This window comes from Felis catus, chromosome B1 (assembly GCF_018350175.1).
Source record: "Felis catus isolate Fca126 chromosome B1, F.catus_Fca126_mat1.0, whole genome shotgun sequence".
NCBI classification, from domain to species: Eukaryota; Metazoa; Chordata; class Mammalia; order Carnivora; family Felidae; genus Felis; species Felis catus.
In genome coordinates, this window is record NC_058371.1 from 54,750,254 (window position 1) to 54,767,295 (window position 17,042).

At 40.0% G+C, this 17,042-nt stretch overlaps 1 pseudogene; it reads left to right on the forward strand.

Moving 5' to 3' along the window:
- Window positions 1-8,227: 8,227 nt before the first annotated feature.
- Window positions 8,228-9,055, forward strand: LOC102901831 (annotated as a pseudogene).
- The last annotated feature ends 7,987 nt before the right edge of the window (window positions 9,056-17,042 follow it).

A 17,042-nucleotide genomic window follows, 5' to 3' on the forward strand; every position in this document is an offset into this window, starting at 1 on the left:
CTAATGTATTTCTAAATCTCAGTGCTGATTTGTTTTAAAGACAAGATAGTAAGCTCCATGAAGACATCTGAAACACTTCTACAGTATCTGGCATATTGTATATGATCAAAAAGTATTGACTGAGTGAGTGGATGGATGGACAGATGGATGGATGGATGGATGGATAGATGGGTGAGTGGATGGATGGATGGATGGATGGATGGATGGAAGGATGAAGTCAAGATAAATCTGCAACCAAGCAAAGTTAAAACCACACCATAGGTTTTCCACATTACAGTGCGGTAGACCAAAATAGGTCAAAGAACATAAGGCACCTGATGGGTTTTCCTGTACCATTTTTGGTCCCACTCATCAAGTCATTAGATTACAGGCTGCTTAAGCCAGAGGTTGCATCTGTGGCACCATCAGCACCCAGCTCTAGGGTTATATGCAGGATAAATTAAGAAAAGTTGTTGATCCACACAAATTCATATTTGTAACAATGTTAAATGAGAAGATTTCATCTAATAACATTGCTCTTCATAAACCAGGGACTATTTTTAACTGTCTTTTTCTTTCCTCAACTATTTTAATGAACTTCTGAACCAAACTGGGTATCTTAACTCAGCATAGCTTACTATATGAATGCATCTATTTTGTTTTGAAATGTGTAAATATGGCCTATAAGGGTGTAATTCCTGGTCCACCTCTGGTCTTCCTTATTCTCATCTTAGCCTTTAACACCATCCTTCATGCCAAACTACCTAAGATATTTTTTGGTCCAAGTAGACATTGGTTTCATAGTAATAGGGATCGGGAGTTAATCTGACAATAATTATTGAAACATGCATTTTTAAAAATCTGACATTGAAATAATAGTAAAGTCTTCTATTGAAATATAAACTTTTGGGTGGCCTGGGTGGTTCAGTCTGTTGAGCATCTGACTCTTGGTTTGGGCTCAGGTCATGATCTCATGGTTCGTAAGTTTGAGTCCCACATGGGGCTCTGTGCTGACGGAGCAGAGCTTGCTTGGGATTCTCTCTCTCCTCTCTCTGCCCCTTCCCCACTCGTGCTCACTCTCTCTCTCTCTCTCTCTCAGAATAAATAAACTGCATATATAGGTATAAACTTCTGGTTAATGTGTAAATTTGCTTCTATTTCAGCCTGTCTGAAATAGCCTTCCCATATTATCAACTCTGTATTTAACATTCAGGTGCTTTTACCACCACCACCCTTTGCTCCTAGTATCTCTCCTTTGCATGTATCCACTTTGCGTCTCTTTCCTTATGAAAATTTTACCCTGAAAAGTCTTGTGGTCATTCCTACTCCTTCTTCACTTACACTGCAAGTAGTGAAATGGTTGTACCTCTCAAAAACAGGAGGTACTAGGAGGAAAGTTAGTAAAGCATATCCATGCTTACTGCTAATGAAAGAAAGATATAGAGACAGAGTGTTATCAAGAGGGAAATTACTACTTTTAAGAATTTGAACAAAAGTTAAAATTTGTTTTTTGGAATAACCAGGAATAATAGTAGGAATACCTGGGAATAATAGTCCTAGCACCATAACACACAGGCACTTTGGGGGAAAAATGTGCAGAATAGGTCAGAGTGCAGGGGGCAGTAAGGAAATCTATGGTCAGTTAGATGCAGAGTGAAATTTATCCAAGATTTGGATTTCAAAGAGACCATATTGTTCCAATTCATCCCAGTTCTGCTCTTCACAATGAAGAAGAGAAAGTGAGCTGTCAATAGAGATCGACTTTGTTTGATATATTTACAGGATGGGTATGAAGAGGAAGTGGAGGATGCACAATGTCCCCTCTGACCTATTTTCTTGTGTCGTGTGTCACACTGTACAGGGCATGACAATCAGTATGACCAGGGTGGAGATAGCATACCTCTTCTTGGGATGCAGCAGTCATGCAGATGGCCAACAGTCGTGGTATCTTCCCTTTGACTGAAGACAAAAGAGGAGAAGGGAAAATCCTTGCCATACACAAAGATGACAGGCTCTGCCTAAATACAAAAGACGAAAGCAAGGACTTAAAATGTACAACCTAGGCCAGTGGCCTTCATTACAAAAGGTTGGTTTTGAATTTAAGTATGTGCAATCTCTTCAGAATCTAGCAATCAAGAATCTAACAATCAAGAAAGCAATTACTTTCTTTGGGAAGTAATCCTGAAAAGTACCAGGAAAGAAGTGGGGAATTGAAAATAGAGAAAGGAAGGAGGCCAATCAAGGGTATGTTTTCAAGCAGGCTACAGTTATTAGTGACTAGAGTTTCAGTCCCACTGAAGAATCCAAGGAGACAATGAGCTATATGCCTCAGAGATAGCCCAAGCTAGGGATATTTGCCCTCCAGTTCTATCACACATTGCCCAAGAGCTACCCCCAAGGGGTCTGAATGCCTCAGCACTCCCTGCACGTCCTACCCACAGGCCAAATACACTCCAGTAGCCGGGGAAGATCTTACACAGAATCGCACATACTTGCTGCACAAAGCAGAATAGCTGGGCAGGTAACTGATGGGTACTGAGCGGATAGAACAAGGCATCAACAGCATTTGCTACCCCTAATTCCCATTAGATTGGACTCCAAAATACCAATATATTTATCATCTGATCAAAAAAATGAGGGAAGAGAAGTAAACTATCTTTGTATGAAAGAAAATGCTGCAGGTAAAAGAAGACTGGAGCATTAATGTAAAAGAAAACTTCCTTATTCTAAATTTCTTGGGCCTTTTAGAAACTAATATTAGGTTAGAACAAGGGTTGGTATTCTAAGACCCTCATGCCAAATACAACCTGCCAACTGTTTTCACACAGCTCCAAAGCAAGGGTTGTTTATATTCTTAAATGGTTGGGAAAAGGTAAGAAGAAGACACTTTCATGACCCGCAAGATATTTTCTATGATATGCAAATAGCAATGTCCATAAACATGTATTGGAACACAGCCACAGTCATTCAGTTACGCCATATCAATGGCTACGCTGTCCATGGCAGGGTTGAGTAGTTGCAACAGAGACCGTATGGGCTTAAAAGCACAAGTTTTCTTCTCTGGCCCTTCACAGAAAGTTTGCCAACTGTAATTTAGAACCTGACTCAGTCTCAGGTAATCTTCATGATAATAGTGATTCCCTGGGGTGGAGGGAAGGAACAGTCTCTTCCTTTTTTTTTTTTTTTAAGGAGAATTAAAACCCCTGATTAGGCTCCATCCATCAGTCTCTGGTTTCTTGGACAAGGATGACTGTTATCTTTTCCACCCCTAAATTGATCAGAGCAGAACAAAGAGTCTCCCATTATTGCCAGCATAAAACTTAAGGTTTCTCGGGGGTAAAGCATGTTCCTTAGAATGAGATTCTTACAAGTTGTAATAGAAATGGAATAAACTTGAAGATTTAGAATCACTTTTTTCCTCCAATATGAAACATAACACTTTGCAAACACCTGCTCCATTTTGAGTTTCTCCAGACATAAATTCACACTGGAAACCAATCTTTGAACCCTTGAAAAGAAGCTAATTTTGAAACAGGAGATGAAAAGATACCACCCCACAGGGTAGCTAGAGAGAGAGAGAGAGAGAGGACACAACAACAGGTGAGAGTTTAATTACTATCATTTAATCATCAGGCACCAAGCTAAGACATTATCAAAGGAATAAAGATTTAGATAAACAATTGGACAGAGAGCGAAAGAATTAAAACTGGTAACTTTCATCAGATCTCAAGGGAATCCAATATGCCAAGTTTAATCTGGCCTAACCACATGGTTCCTCGTTCCGTCATGGAAACAGGGACTAGATATGTAAACCAGGTCTTTTCCAGGGAGTGTTACAGTGATCTATGGGTATGCTATAAATCAGCATTGCGTCCCTCAGGATGCCAAAGTCCATTCTCAAGACCTTGTTTACAGGAGAACATCAGTATTCTCTGGGCACACACGTCAATGCAAAGAGAACTTTAAATAGCACAAGAGAAAAGTGTTCCTGGTAGTCATACAGCCTATGAGAAACTTTGAAGTACAAATGAGAAGTGGAAGTGAATGTTAAACGTATGCCTTGTCCTAAAACTTCATGAAAAATGAAATGTACAAGAAAAGTTGGATCCCTGCCATGACACCCATTACAGTGTAGACTAAGGCTCTGACCTTTTGGGTTATACTTACTGTGTTTTTGACACATTTGGTCAATTAAAACGGGTGAAGTGTAATTTGTTTTTCTTAAGTTTAATACAGCACGTCAATAGAAGTTAACCAAAATTTATAGTTGGAACACTAAAGCTGCCACATGCACTTAAACAAATGAACACAATTTATCATGGTTGAAATAAAGAGAACATCACGGGCATTTGACTTTATACTTCACATAAGCGTGTTGCCAAATATAGGAAAGTAAGCTCCTTCTCACACTTCCAATGGAAAAGACATTTTGGTTCACATTAAATATTGGTGTGAAAAGTCTGGCAGGTATCCAGTCCTAAGGAGTGTTAACGTTGGCACTTCCACTGTGTACTTTTACTATAAATTGTTGTAGCGTTTATTTGACAAGGAATACCCAAAGGATTGATGAGCAAAGAAAGGAAGATTTTTTTTTATTGTGCCATATTACCTTTTTCAGACATCTATACTAAGCCTTTACATCTTCCAAGTCTAAACAAGTAGCCACCTGTATTCAATCGGTGCAAGATATTTTTCATGAAACTATAGCTTGCCTTTTTATAAACCTATAAAAGCACACATTTTCCATTTTATTAGTCAGCAAAGCAGTGGTGGATTTAATAATAAAACTTATAAATGCAGTTTCTTTATAGACCGTTGAACTTTTTTTTTTTTTGCTTGTTTAAAATACCACGAGCACAACCAAATTTATTTCACAGTTTCTGTCTCTATCGCAGAGAAACAAGGAGCTACAATTTTGTATATCTTTACATTAAAAAAATTCACCTAGCACTCAGACCATTTATATAGCAGCCTACAGACTCCCAAAGATTTAAGAGAAACACAATACCGCTAGGGGAAAATTATCTGCTACCATCAAATACATGTATTTGATTTTGACATTCATAATATGTATGCCACTACATACAGCTACAGCAATCATGCACTTTGAATTTCTTTTTTTTTTAATTTTTTCAATATTTATTGATTTTGAGAGACAGAGAGAGACAGAGCATGAGAGGGAGGGGCAGAGAGAGGGGGAGACACAATCAGAAGCAGGCTCCAGTCTCTGAGCTCTCAGTCCAGAGCCTGATGCGGGGCTTGAACCCACGAACTGTGAGATCATGACCTGAGCCAAAGTCAGGCACTCAACTCACTGAGCCATCCAGACACCCCTTGCACTTTGTGTTTCTAAATAAATTTGTGTCTCTTTTTTAATTAAATATACGTATACAATATACACAATAATTAAATATATATATGCACAGAATCTCGCTATTATAAAATGAAATTTTAAGGTAGCAATACGTAACCCATATGATATTGGTAAGATTGAAAACAGCAGTACACCTATCGATGAGGGAGATATAGGAGAGTATGCTGGAGGAAGTATGGATTGTTGCAGCCTTTTGGAAAAACAGTCTGGCAATATCTGCTAAAATATAAATCACATACACTTTTCTTTTCTTTTTTTTTAATTTTTTTAAAAGTTTATTGATTATTGGGAGAGAGTGCGAGCCAGGGAGGTACAGAGAGAGAGAGGGAGGCACCGAATCAGAAACAGGCTCTAGGCTCTGAGCTGTCAGCACAGAGCCGAATGCGGGGCTCAAACTCAAGGACCGTGAGATCGTGACCCGAGCCGAAGTCGGACGCTTAACTGAATGAGCCACACAGGCGCCCCAAACCACATACACATTTCAAATCAACATCTCTGTTACTGGTAATCTGTACCATAGAAATAAAATACTAGTATATACGGATAGTTAATGCAGTTTTTTTAGGGCAGGGACAAAAAATGGGGGTGGGGGGAGTGAATGTCTATTAATGGGTAAAAGTTTTAATAAGTTGTGGTTAAAAACATCCCATGAAATAACATACAGCAATTACAAGGAATTTTATGAATCTATAGTCAATGATTAAAAAGATTCCCACAACACACTTTGGGACTGCCTGACCTTGGCCCCTACAGTATTAATAAAAGACATTTTTATTTTGTAGCTATTGAAACATTTCATAATTAGTTCCTAAAATAAATGTTAGCTTCTGGGGTGCCTGGATGGCTCAGTCAATTAAGTGTCTGACTCTTGATTTCAGCTCAGGTCATGATCCCACAGTCATGAGACAGAACCCCACATCGGGCTTTGTGCTGACAGTACAGAGCCTGCTTGGGATTCTCTTTCTCCCTTTCTCTCTGCCCCTCTGTCTCTCTCTCGCTCTCTCCCTCTTTCAAAAATAAAAATAAATAGACTTAAGAAAAGGAAATGTTAGATTCACCATAAAGTAGAGGAAGTAAATACATTCTTAAGTTCTGGAAAAAATAAATAAAATAAAGGGCGCCTGGGTGGCGCAGTCGGTTAAGCGTCCGACTTCAGCCAGGTCACGATCTCGCGGTCCATGAGTTCGAGCCCCGCGTCAGGCTCTGGGCTGATGGCTCAGAGCCTGGAGCCTGTTTCCGATTCTGTGTCTCCCTCTCTCTGCCCCTCCCCCGTTCATGCTCTGTCTCTCTCTGTCCCAAAAAAAAATAAATAAACGTTGAAAAAAAAATTTTTTTAAATAAATAAATAAATAAAATAAAATAAAATACACACAAACAGAAAACGATTTCTACAACATGCTGTTAAATGAGAAAGGCAAGAGACAGAGAAATATATATATTATGCTACCTTTCTAAACCAAACAATACCAAAATATTTAAATACATATATAACTCTAAACGTGTGTGAATATATGTAAACATGTATGTGAATATAATCATATGACCACAAATTGAAGTAAGCCAAGATACATACGAGGTTGGTAACATTGATACCTAGGGCTATTCAGGTGGCGGGAGAAGAGATAATGAACAAAAAGAAAATGGCGTTTTTTTTAAAGTTTATAAAATAAAAACAAAATTATTATATGATCATCTTTTGCTAAAATCTTTGGGGAAAGGAGTGTATGTGTATGTTTCTAAAAAAGGTACATGAAACAATAATCATCAAAACATTGATGGTATTTTTCCTCAATGGGCAGAGATTTTGGATATTTCCTTTCTCTTTTGTTGGCTGATTTTTTTTTTAACGTTTATTTATTTTTGAGACAGAGAGAGACAGAGCATGAATGGGGGGAGGGTCAGAGAGAGAGGGAGACACAGAATCTGAAACAGGCTCCAGGCTCTGAGCTGTCAGCACAGAGCCCTACGTGGGGCTCGAACTCACGGACCGCGAGATCATGACCTGAGCCGAAGTCGGACGCTCAACCGACTGAGCCACCTAGGCACCCCTGTTGGCTGATTTTTTTAAACAAGGATTATTATATACGATGAAAGGGCTATTTGCATTGAAGAGAAAAAACTAAGAACTATAGAAAAAATATACTAGCTTAAATTTCTCTAAATAAAAATACTACGGGAGAAATTTTTAAGGCTTGAAATGCAAAAAAAAAAAAAATCTTACTTTTCAAAGGAAAAAAAACGGGAAAAAGTCATGAGGAAAAGGATGTGGTATATGCCACCACTAGGCCTCACTATCCATTCTCCCCTTTTGTTTGCCATTATGAGATTGTCTTTGTGTTTCATCCCGACAAACTGGCACTGAGACTAAACACTGTATTTTGCATTCTCCTTACAGGTAGGAATGCAGGAAGGTGCCTACGTTCTGCCAGCTGGTTATAAGCAGAAGTGAAGTATGCAATCCTCAGGCCTGGAACATGGAAGCGGCAGCGTGAGCCACATGCAACCACGCAGACCAGAGCAAGCCCAAGGGACTACATAGAGCAAGAAAAGGCAAGGTTATCATATCATAACCCCGGACTGCGTATGCTTGAATTGGCACAAATACACTTTTATTGTTTCAGAGTCGCCGTCACTTTATTCTTTACGTTGTGAACAGTTAATACACTCTACAACAACAGAGGTTCGTACCTAGGCATGAGCTACCTTAACAAAACTTAAAATAGCAAATATTAATTCAGTGGTCAGTTGGCGATCAGCAAGAAAACGGATACAGTGGGCTGGAAAGTTGGTGATCCTTCTTGTCATGGTAGATGGCGTGATAAACTGGACTCTCGGATTAGCTGTGGACTATAATATCTTACGAATACAGGTCACATGCAGATAGAGCTTATGAGTGAGACCACCTGGGAAAAAAACTATCAAAATACGGGTAAGAATTGGCTCCGTCTTGCCAAGTTTGGCAGTCCTGCAGGAGAGATCAGTTCAAGAGAATTAGAAGATATTTCTGTAGAGGCAGACTTTGCAGGAGATACGACTGGCCCAGCCCTCTTCAAAACATCACTGAGAACGGGGACGGTCTAGAGGCAAAGATAGGGCCTTTTGCCTTCTCATCCAAGACTCCCCTTTCAGATGACCAGCCTTGTCCCGGGTGGGCAGAGGCAGCAGCTTCCAGGGTGGCCGGGGCACCAGCATGAGTGTGGTCAGCGGCTACAGTGGGGCCAGGGAAGTGGGCAGGATCACGGTTGCATCAGTGAACCAGAGCCTGAGGAGTCCCCTTAAGCTGGAGGCAGACCCCAGTATCAAGGCCGTGTGCACCCAGGAGAAGGAGATCAAGACGCTCAGCAACAAGTTTGCCTCCATCGACAGGGCTGGCACCTGGGGCAGAAGAACAACATTCCGGAGACCGAACGGAGCCTCCGGCAGCAGAACACAACTCGGAGCCACAGGGACATGTTCTAGAGATACGTCAGCAACCTTCAGCAGCAGCTGGACATATTGGACCAGGCGAAGCGAAAGCTGGGGTTAAAGCTTGGCAGCAGGCAGGGGCTGGTGGAGGACTTCAAAAAGCAGTACCAGGAGATCAAAGAGCACGCTGTCGCTGATGCAGAGCAGCGCGGGGAGCTGTCCGTGAAGTTCACCAATGCCAAGGCACGGCTGGAGGCACCCTGCAGTGGTAGCTATGCGAGTACAAGGAGCTCATGAACATCAAGCTGGCCCTGGACATTGGAGATTTCCACCTACTGCGAGCCCCTGGAGGGCGAGGAAAGCTAGCTGGAGTCTGGGATGAGAACATGAGTGTCTATACTAAGACCACCAGTGGCTACTCAGGTGGGCTGAGCTCGGCCTACAGGGTCCTCGTGAGCCCTGATCTCAACTATGGCCTGAGCATCTTCTAGTCTGGCGGGGGCTCCAATTTCTTCAGCTGTGTCAGCTCCTCCAAGGCGGTGGTTGTGAGGAAGATAGAGATCCGCCACGTGACGCTGGCCACGTGACCAGCCACTGAGGTCTCTCCCAGCCACCCCTCTCATGGCGGCCATAGAGCCTTTGGGGGAAGGAGCTGTGCTGGGGACTGTCAGAAACAGGAAGACCCACCTGAGGCTCCGCTTCAGTCCTCAGCCTGCCAGTGGGAGGAGTCTAGTGCCCTGGCTACCCCATCTTGCTCATGTCCCCACCTAAAAGCCAAGTCAAGGAGCCTGGGTGACTCAATCATTAAGCATCCAATTCTTGATTTGAGCCCAGGCATGATCTCAGGGCAGTGAGATCGAACTCCACATGGGGCTCAGGGCTGGGCATGAAGCCCACTTAAGATTTTCTCTCTCTCTCTCTCTCTCTCTCTCTCTCTGCCCATCCCCTGTGTGTGCTCTCTCTCTGTCTCTCAAAATACACATTTAAAAACTAAAAATATAAAAAAAAAACTAAAAGCCAAAAGCCAACTCAAGTGCCTTTTCCCAAATAAAGCCTCAGATGGCTCTTCCAAACTTCACACAAAAAAAGTATAAAGGCGCAAGATAATAAATAACAAAGGAGAAATAAATTGACAAAATTTCGAAAACCATGAGTCCATGCTGTGTAATTCTATGAAAATAAATGTGAAAACCCAGGTAAAACAGTCAGTTTCATACAAAATACATTTCTCAAATTTGACCTTCTCTGTCCAGGTATTAGTTTTCCATTGCTGCCATAAAAAGTCACCACAAACTTGTGGCAGAAAACACCACGTATTTATTATTTTATAGTTCTTAAGACAGAAATCCACTATGGGTCTCATTGAACTAAAATCAACATGTCAGCAGGGTGGTTCCTTTTATGGAGGTTCTAGAAAAGAAGTTGTTGCTGGCTCATTCACGTGTTGGTAGAAATTATTTTCTCGTGGGTGTATGAACAAGGTCCTTGTTTTCTTACTGGCTGTCAGTTAAAGGCTATTCCTGCTTCTAGAAGCCACCCATATTCTTTGGCTCATGGTCCCTTACTCCATCTTCAAAGTCAGCGATAGTAAAACATTGTATCTCTCTGACCCAGCAAGAAAAAGTTATTTACTTTTAAATTCTCAAAAAATTAGGCAGTTCAGGATAATCTCCTCATCTGGAGGTCCCTGCCCTTAATCACATCTGCAAAAATAACCTAGTCATAAGTTCTGGGGGTTAAGGCATGGATATTTTGGGGGCCATTGTTCTCCTATCACAGATACAAATATGCATTTCTTTTTTTTTTTTAATTTTTTTTCAACGTTTATTTATTTTTGGGACAGAGAGAGACAGAGCATGAACGGGGGAGGGGCAGAGAGAGAGGGAGACACAGAATCGGAAACAGGCTCCAGGCTCTGAGCCATCAGCCCAAAGCCTGACGCGGGGCTCGAACTCCCGGACCGCGAGATCGTGACCTGGCTGAAGTCGGACGCTTAACCGACTGCGCCACCCAGGCGCCCCTCAAATATGCATTTCTTATATATATATAAAAATTTCGGATTAAATTTCAAAAGAGAAATGGAGAACTGGCCCTCAAAAATGACCATGTGCAGATAGTTTCACAGGGGAGCTCAGTCAAACCTTCAAAGTGGAGATAATCCAATGCTATACAAATTTTTCTAAACATAGACGTTTCCAAAAATGCTTTTACAAAAAAAGAAGTATCAATACATAAACCTAATAAAATAGCATAGTAAAGAAAAACAGAAACCAATCTTACCTTGGAATATTGAGGGAAAAAATCTTAACCAGAATATTAGGAAATAGAATCCAACCACTCATTTAAAAATTAATATATCATGGGGGTGCCCAGGTAGCTCAGTTGGTTAAGCGTCCAACTTCGGCTCAGGTCATGATCTCACAGCTTGTGAGTGCAAGCCCCGCGTCAGGCTCTGTGCTGACAGCTCAGAGCCTGGAGCCTCCTTCATGTTCTGTGTCTCCCTCTCTCTCTGCCCCTCCTCCGCTCATGCTGTCTCTCTCTGTCTCTCAAAAATAAATAAACGTTAAAAAAATTAATATATCATGACCAGTTTATTACATGAATGCAAGAATGATTTGATATTAAGACAGTGGCTCAGACAAAGTGCCTGACTCTTGATTTCAGCTCAGGTCATGATCTCACGATTTGTGAGATTGATCTTTGCATTGGGCTCTGCACTTCAGCGTGGAGCCTGCTTGGGATCCTCTCTCTCCCTCTCTCTGGGCCCCTCCTCCACTCATGCACGTGGGTGCACACTCTCTCTTAAAACAAATAAATGAAACTTAAAAAAAAGAAAAAGGGGTGCCTGGGTGGCGCAGTCGGTTAAGCGTCCGACTTCAGCCAGGTCGCGATCTTGCGGTCCGTGAGTTCGAGCCCCGCGTCGGGCTCTGGGCTGATGGCTCGGAGCCTGGAGCCTGTTTCTGATTCTGTGTCTCCCTCTCTCTCTGCCCCTCCCCCGTTCATGCTCTCTCTCTGTCCCAAAAATAAATAAACGTTGAAAAAAAAAATTAAAAAAAAAAAAAAGAAAGAAAGAAAGCCATTACTATGATCACCATCTGAAAAGATTTTTTAAAATTACTTGACTATGACATAGACACTGAAAAAAATGCAACTAAATTCAAAAGTCGTTTCTGATAAAATACTTCATAAAATAGAAAGCCATAGATGTTTCTTTAAATTAATAAAATAAATTTCCCTCAATCTTAAAGCCAGCATATTATTTATTATGTAGACACTAGAAGCATTTGCACTAAGATCCAGAATAAGGCAAAATGGCTGCTATTCTTTTTAACTATTTAACACAGAATCAGACTTACTAGCTAGTGCAATGAAACAAGAAAAAAGAATTTGAGATAAAAGAATCGGAAAAGAAATAAAATCATCTCTACTTTCACCTGGTATAATACTTTACTTGGAATATCTGAATCAATGATAAAATTATTATAAATAAAATAATTCAGTAACTTAGTAAGATACAAGATCATACAAAATTTTGCAGCCATAATATATATAAGTAATAACCAATCAGAAGATATAATGACAGAATAAAGACATCAACAAAAATAAAAATAAACATTTTGTAAATTAACAGTTATGTACAAACCCTCTATGGGTAACATGGCAAACACCCTATAAGAAAAACAGGAAATTGAATGAATGGACTCTTCATTAGAATGACTGAACTGAAAACAGCTATCAGGTCTCCTCCTAGTTAATATGAATGTAATGTGATTTTCTAAAAAAATATATAAATGAGATTTTTTTTTCTAGAATTAGATAAGTTGGCTCTAAAATCCATGTATGTATTTAAATGCATTTAAAATTATATGATAAGCCACTTATGAAAAAAAAAAAGCCAAGAGGAAACTAATTAGCTCTCCTATGTATCAAAACATGGCATATGAACAAACAGCCAACCAAATACAACAGAAAGGAAAGTTTAAAAATAAACACAACTACATATGGAAATTTAGAATATAATTGAGACAGCATTTCCCACCTGTGAGGACAAGATGAACTCTTTAATAAACAGTGTTGTGACAAATGGATAGTCGTTTGGAAAAAGAAAATATGTAAGAGAAAAAAGATAAACGCCAATCTAGGAGAAAACACACAAAATGTATATCAAAGATAGAGAACTAATCTGGGGTGCCTGGCTGGCTCAGTTCTTGGGGTCATGTCTGAGCCCCATATTGGGTGTAGAGGTTACTTAAATAAATAAATAAATACACTAACTAATTTAAAAAAAAAGAAGAAGAAGAAAAAGCTAATCTTCCAAATATACAAAAAACTCTGGGGGTGCCTGGGTGGTTCAGTCGGTTGGGCGTCCGACTTTGGCTCAGGTCATGATCTCACGGTCCGTGAGTTCGAGCCCCGCGTCGGGCTCTGTGCTGACAGCTCAGAGCCTGGAGCCTGTTTCAGATTCTGTGTCTCCCCCTCTCTCTGTCCCTCCCATGCTCTTACTCTGTCTCTCTATAATAAATAAATGTTAAAAAAAACTTAAAAAAAAAAAAAAAACTCTGGGCAAGGACGAGCAATTTTTTTTTATTTTCTTCCAGCTTTACTGGGGTGTAATGGACAAAATGTTAAATTATTTAAATTGAAATAATTACATTTAAAATGTTTGTTCATATTTTATTAAAATACATATACACCATATACATTATTGGTATATACATTATTTATTAAAATACATATACACCAAATGTATTCATTCTGAAAATGTTTACTGAGAACCTACTTCATGTAAAGTTTACCGCCTGAATTTGGGACGCGGGATAACAATGTGCGTGGACATCTCTGTTCAAAGTAGGAAAATCCCCTCGAAGGCCTTTCCACCTCAGTAGCATCTCCTTTGGCAGTCAGGAGCAACTGCTCTACTAATTTCTCACACATGTTTTTCATTTCACGATTTGCCTTCTTGAGGATCGTGGAATGCAGAATAAGCCACGAAAAGGACTATAAATATCCTTTGATATTTTAAGATAAGAAAAATATCCCTATTCATCATGATATTTATTTGAAAACTTGTAAAATGCAGCTCCTCAGGATATTTTTATTAGAATATAAGGTCCTAATTTTAAAAGTAAATTTCAGGACCATCTTTTGTTTGCAACCAGTAAAGTAGTCAATCATGTGTTACTTTAACCCTGATTTTAACTCGAAATATCTAATAGGACAGTAATTGCATTCTTCTCAATTCAATATCGGCCTCTATATTTTACGTCACTCACAGCTCTAAGAATTCTGAGCTTGGAGTCCTCCATTATTTCTTACTCAAACATACAGAGTTCAAGTTGCTTAATATCTTATTTAATAATTTTAGTTAAACAATGGTAACAAAATTGTTACAGTTTTCCCTCCTAATGGGTTATTCTTTTCACCATAAAGGGAGTCCAGGAGACAAGGGCAACGTAGGCTTCCCATCTGACAAGAGAACTATACCCACTTTTGTATTATTTACACAACAATGATCAAGGCCCAGGGCATTTCCTGGGGATTAATGGCTGACTGGGAGATTGGCTGAAGGCCATTAACTTGAGGCAGTCATTAATTTTCTTCAGAAAACCTGGTTTAAAGTCATTATTTTGATTATAAGATCAATAACACACACCCCTCATCACCACCACCACAAGGAACTCACTGGAAATAACTTTTTTTCTGGAATTTGTCGTAAGTACCTTCAATCTGTAGGTTTGAAGAAAATATTTTTAAAGAAATGCCACTGAAACCAACTTAGTAACATTGACAAGCCTCATCACCTAACCATCAACGTCATGTACATCTGTAATGGTTTCCTGTCTGCCCTGATTTAGGAGTCAAGCTAAAAATAAAGTCTCTCTCTCTCATTCTCTCTCTCTCTCTCTCTCTCTCTCTCTCCCTACCCTTGCTCTCTTCCTCCTTCCCATCCTCCTTTGCTCCCTCCGTTCCTCCTCCCTTCTCTCTTTCCCCCTTTCCTTCCTAGCAGCCTTTTTCGGCAAGTTTCCACTGAAGGTGTAAATCTGCAAAAGCAGCATGTGGTGGGGCACACAATGTACAAATTATTGGAGAGCAAGTGGAATTATGACTCTACAGTGTTCCTCAGAAATAAATGTGTGTGTGAAAGGACTGTTCCTTCTTAGCAACTTAACTGAAATGGATCTAAGAAAACTGGAATTCACGCCATTAAATAGGCCTAATTTGCCTTGTCACTGCTTGGATGGTCTGAACACTGAGACCAGCAGGAGGAGGACCCTGACCCAAACCCCAGTCCAGGAAGTCAAGAGCACCAAAAGGCATTGGAGCCCTGAAAGAAGCAAGAAAACGTATTGTAAAATAAATGCTAAAGAACCTTAGGAACTGCATTTCAGCACAGGAAAGTGTATGATTAGGGCAGCACCACATCAAGCAGGGGGGGAGTTCTCGCCATCGATGCTCTGGTTCAGACCTATTTAGAGATTTAGTTCAGATCATCCCTCTTCTGCCTCTCAAAAGTCCCTACATTCTTTTAGGCTAGGAGAAGAGTACAACTAACTTCCTAAACAGTAAATATGATAGTTAAAGAAATTGCATCAATCCATTTTCCTCATCTTTAAGATAGGGATAATGTGAATTACATTCTCATGTGCTATTCAAGGGCAAGGTATTATTATTTAATGTAGTAAGAATGACTAGTCACCTAGGATGCACTAGAAACAGCACGTGAGGCATGATATGAAATTGGACCCCCCACCCACCTTCTTTCCCTTGATCTAATTTCCATTCCAGCCACTCCTTACCCTTGAAATAAGCCATACTGTCATATTCTCACCTGTCAATGAGCTTACATCACTTCCTTGTAGATCCATCTCTTGGAGGCTATGACATAGCTCTATGTATCGGGTACTTCCTTCCCTCCTTCCCTTATCTCTATTCCTCCCACCCCCACTAACCCTCCACCACCACCACTGTGTATATTCAATGCACAGACAGGGAGAAGTGGTGAGTCAGGAAAAGCAAAAGAAAAGAGGCTTTGAGAGTGAAAGGCAGAAATAATTGGTTGGTGCTGAACTCCTGAGGTTAATGGACATCCATCCTTCCCACAAGTTAAGGAAAAACCACAGTAAGTGACTGAGCTGATGAGAAATACAAAAATAAATTTAAAATAATCCCCATTCCTTAAGGGCTTACAATCCATTAACGGAAATAAAAAAAAAAAAAGAAGAATACAAATTGTTGTAGCATGAATTAGTAGGCAATAAGAACCATGTGATAGACCGTAGTCTATGAGTGATTTGTTAGTTTGGTGTTTACTTCTGGTTGGGAGAATCAAGGAGAACTTCATGAAAAAGATGACTAAATAATCAGAGACTGCCTTACAAGCAAAGAGAACAGCTTAAGGTGTCAAGGATAAAAATATGGGGGGATTGTCTGAGAATCATGAACACTTTGACTCGTCTAAAGCATGCAGAGTACAAAAACACTGTGAGACATAACTAGTATAGATTGAGGTCAAATAAATCGTAGAGGTCTCCAAAGGCCAGCTAAGAAATCCTGGGCAAAGAATGAAAGATTTGAATAAGATAATGATGTGAAAAGAGTTGTATTTTAAGATCAATCAAATATCAAGAGATGTTTTAGAATGGATTGAGGGGGAAAATTGGACATGAGTCAATTACGACGCAATTTAAATAGTTCAAAGCTGAGCTATCTAGACTTGTAAGTCATGTAGCATCAGTAGGAATTGAAAGGAGATTAATAAAAGAGCCAGTGAGTAGATGTAGGCTATTGGCAAGGTCCTATCTTTCATGTTGGGTGGTAGTTCACTTCATTATTGTCATTATTATTATTTGAAAACAGAAGAACAAACAAATAAATAAATGAAGTGTGGGGGGCCCCTGGGTGGCTCAGTCAGTTAAGCTCTTGATCTCAGCTCCACTCTGACTCTTGATCTCAGCTCAGGTCTTGATCTAAGCGTTGTGAGTTTAAGCCCCATATTTGGTTCCACCCTGGGCATGGAGCCTACTTAAAAAATATTTTGAAAAAATAAAATAAAATGTGGCCATGAATGAACCGATGATGAAAATGTTGTGAACCAAGGATTATAACTAATCTGTGTCCCTGAAACTTAAAAAATAGTAACAAAATTTCTTCAGGAGGGAAACGCCCTGAAGAATAATACTGTCCCTTGAGAGAAATGGCTTACTCCACCAGAAATAAAAGGGGGGGGCCCTCAGGATACAAATAAACCTGGCCCCAAATTCTGGCTCTTCTCTTTACAAACTCA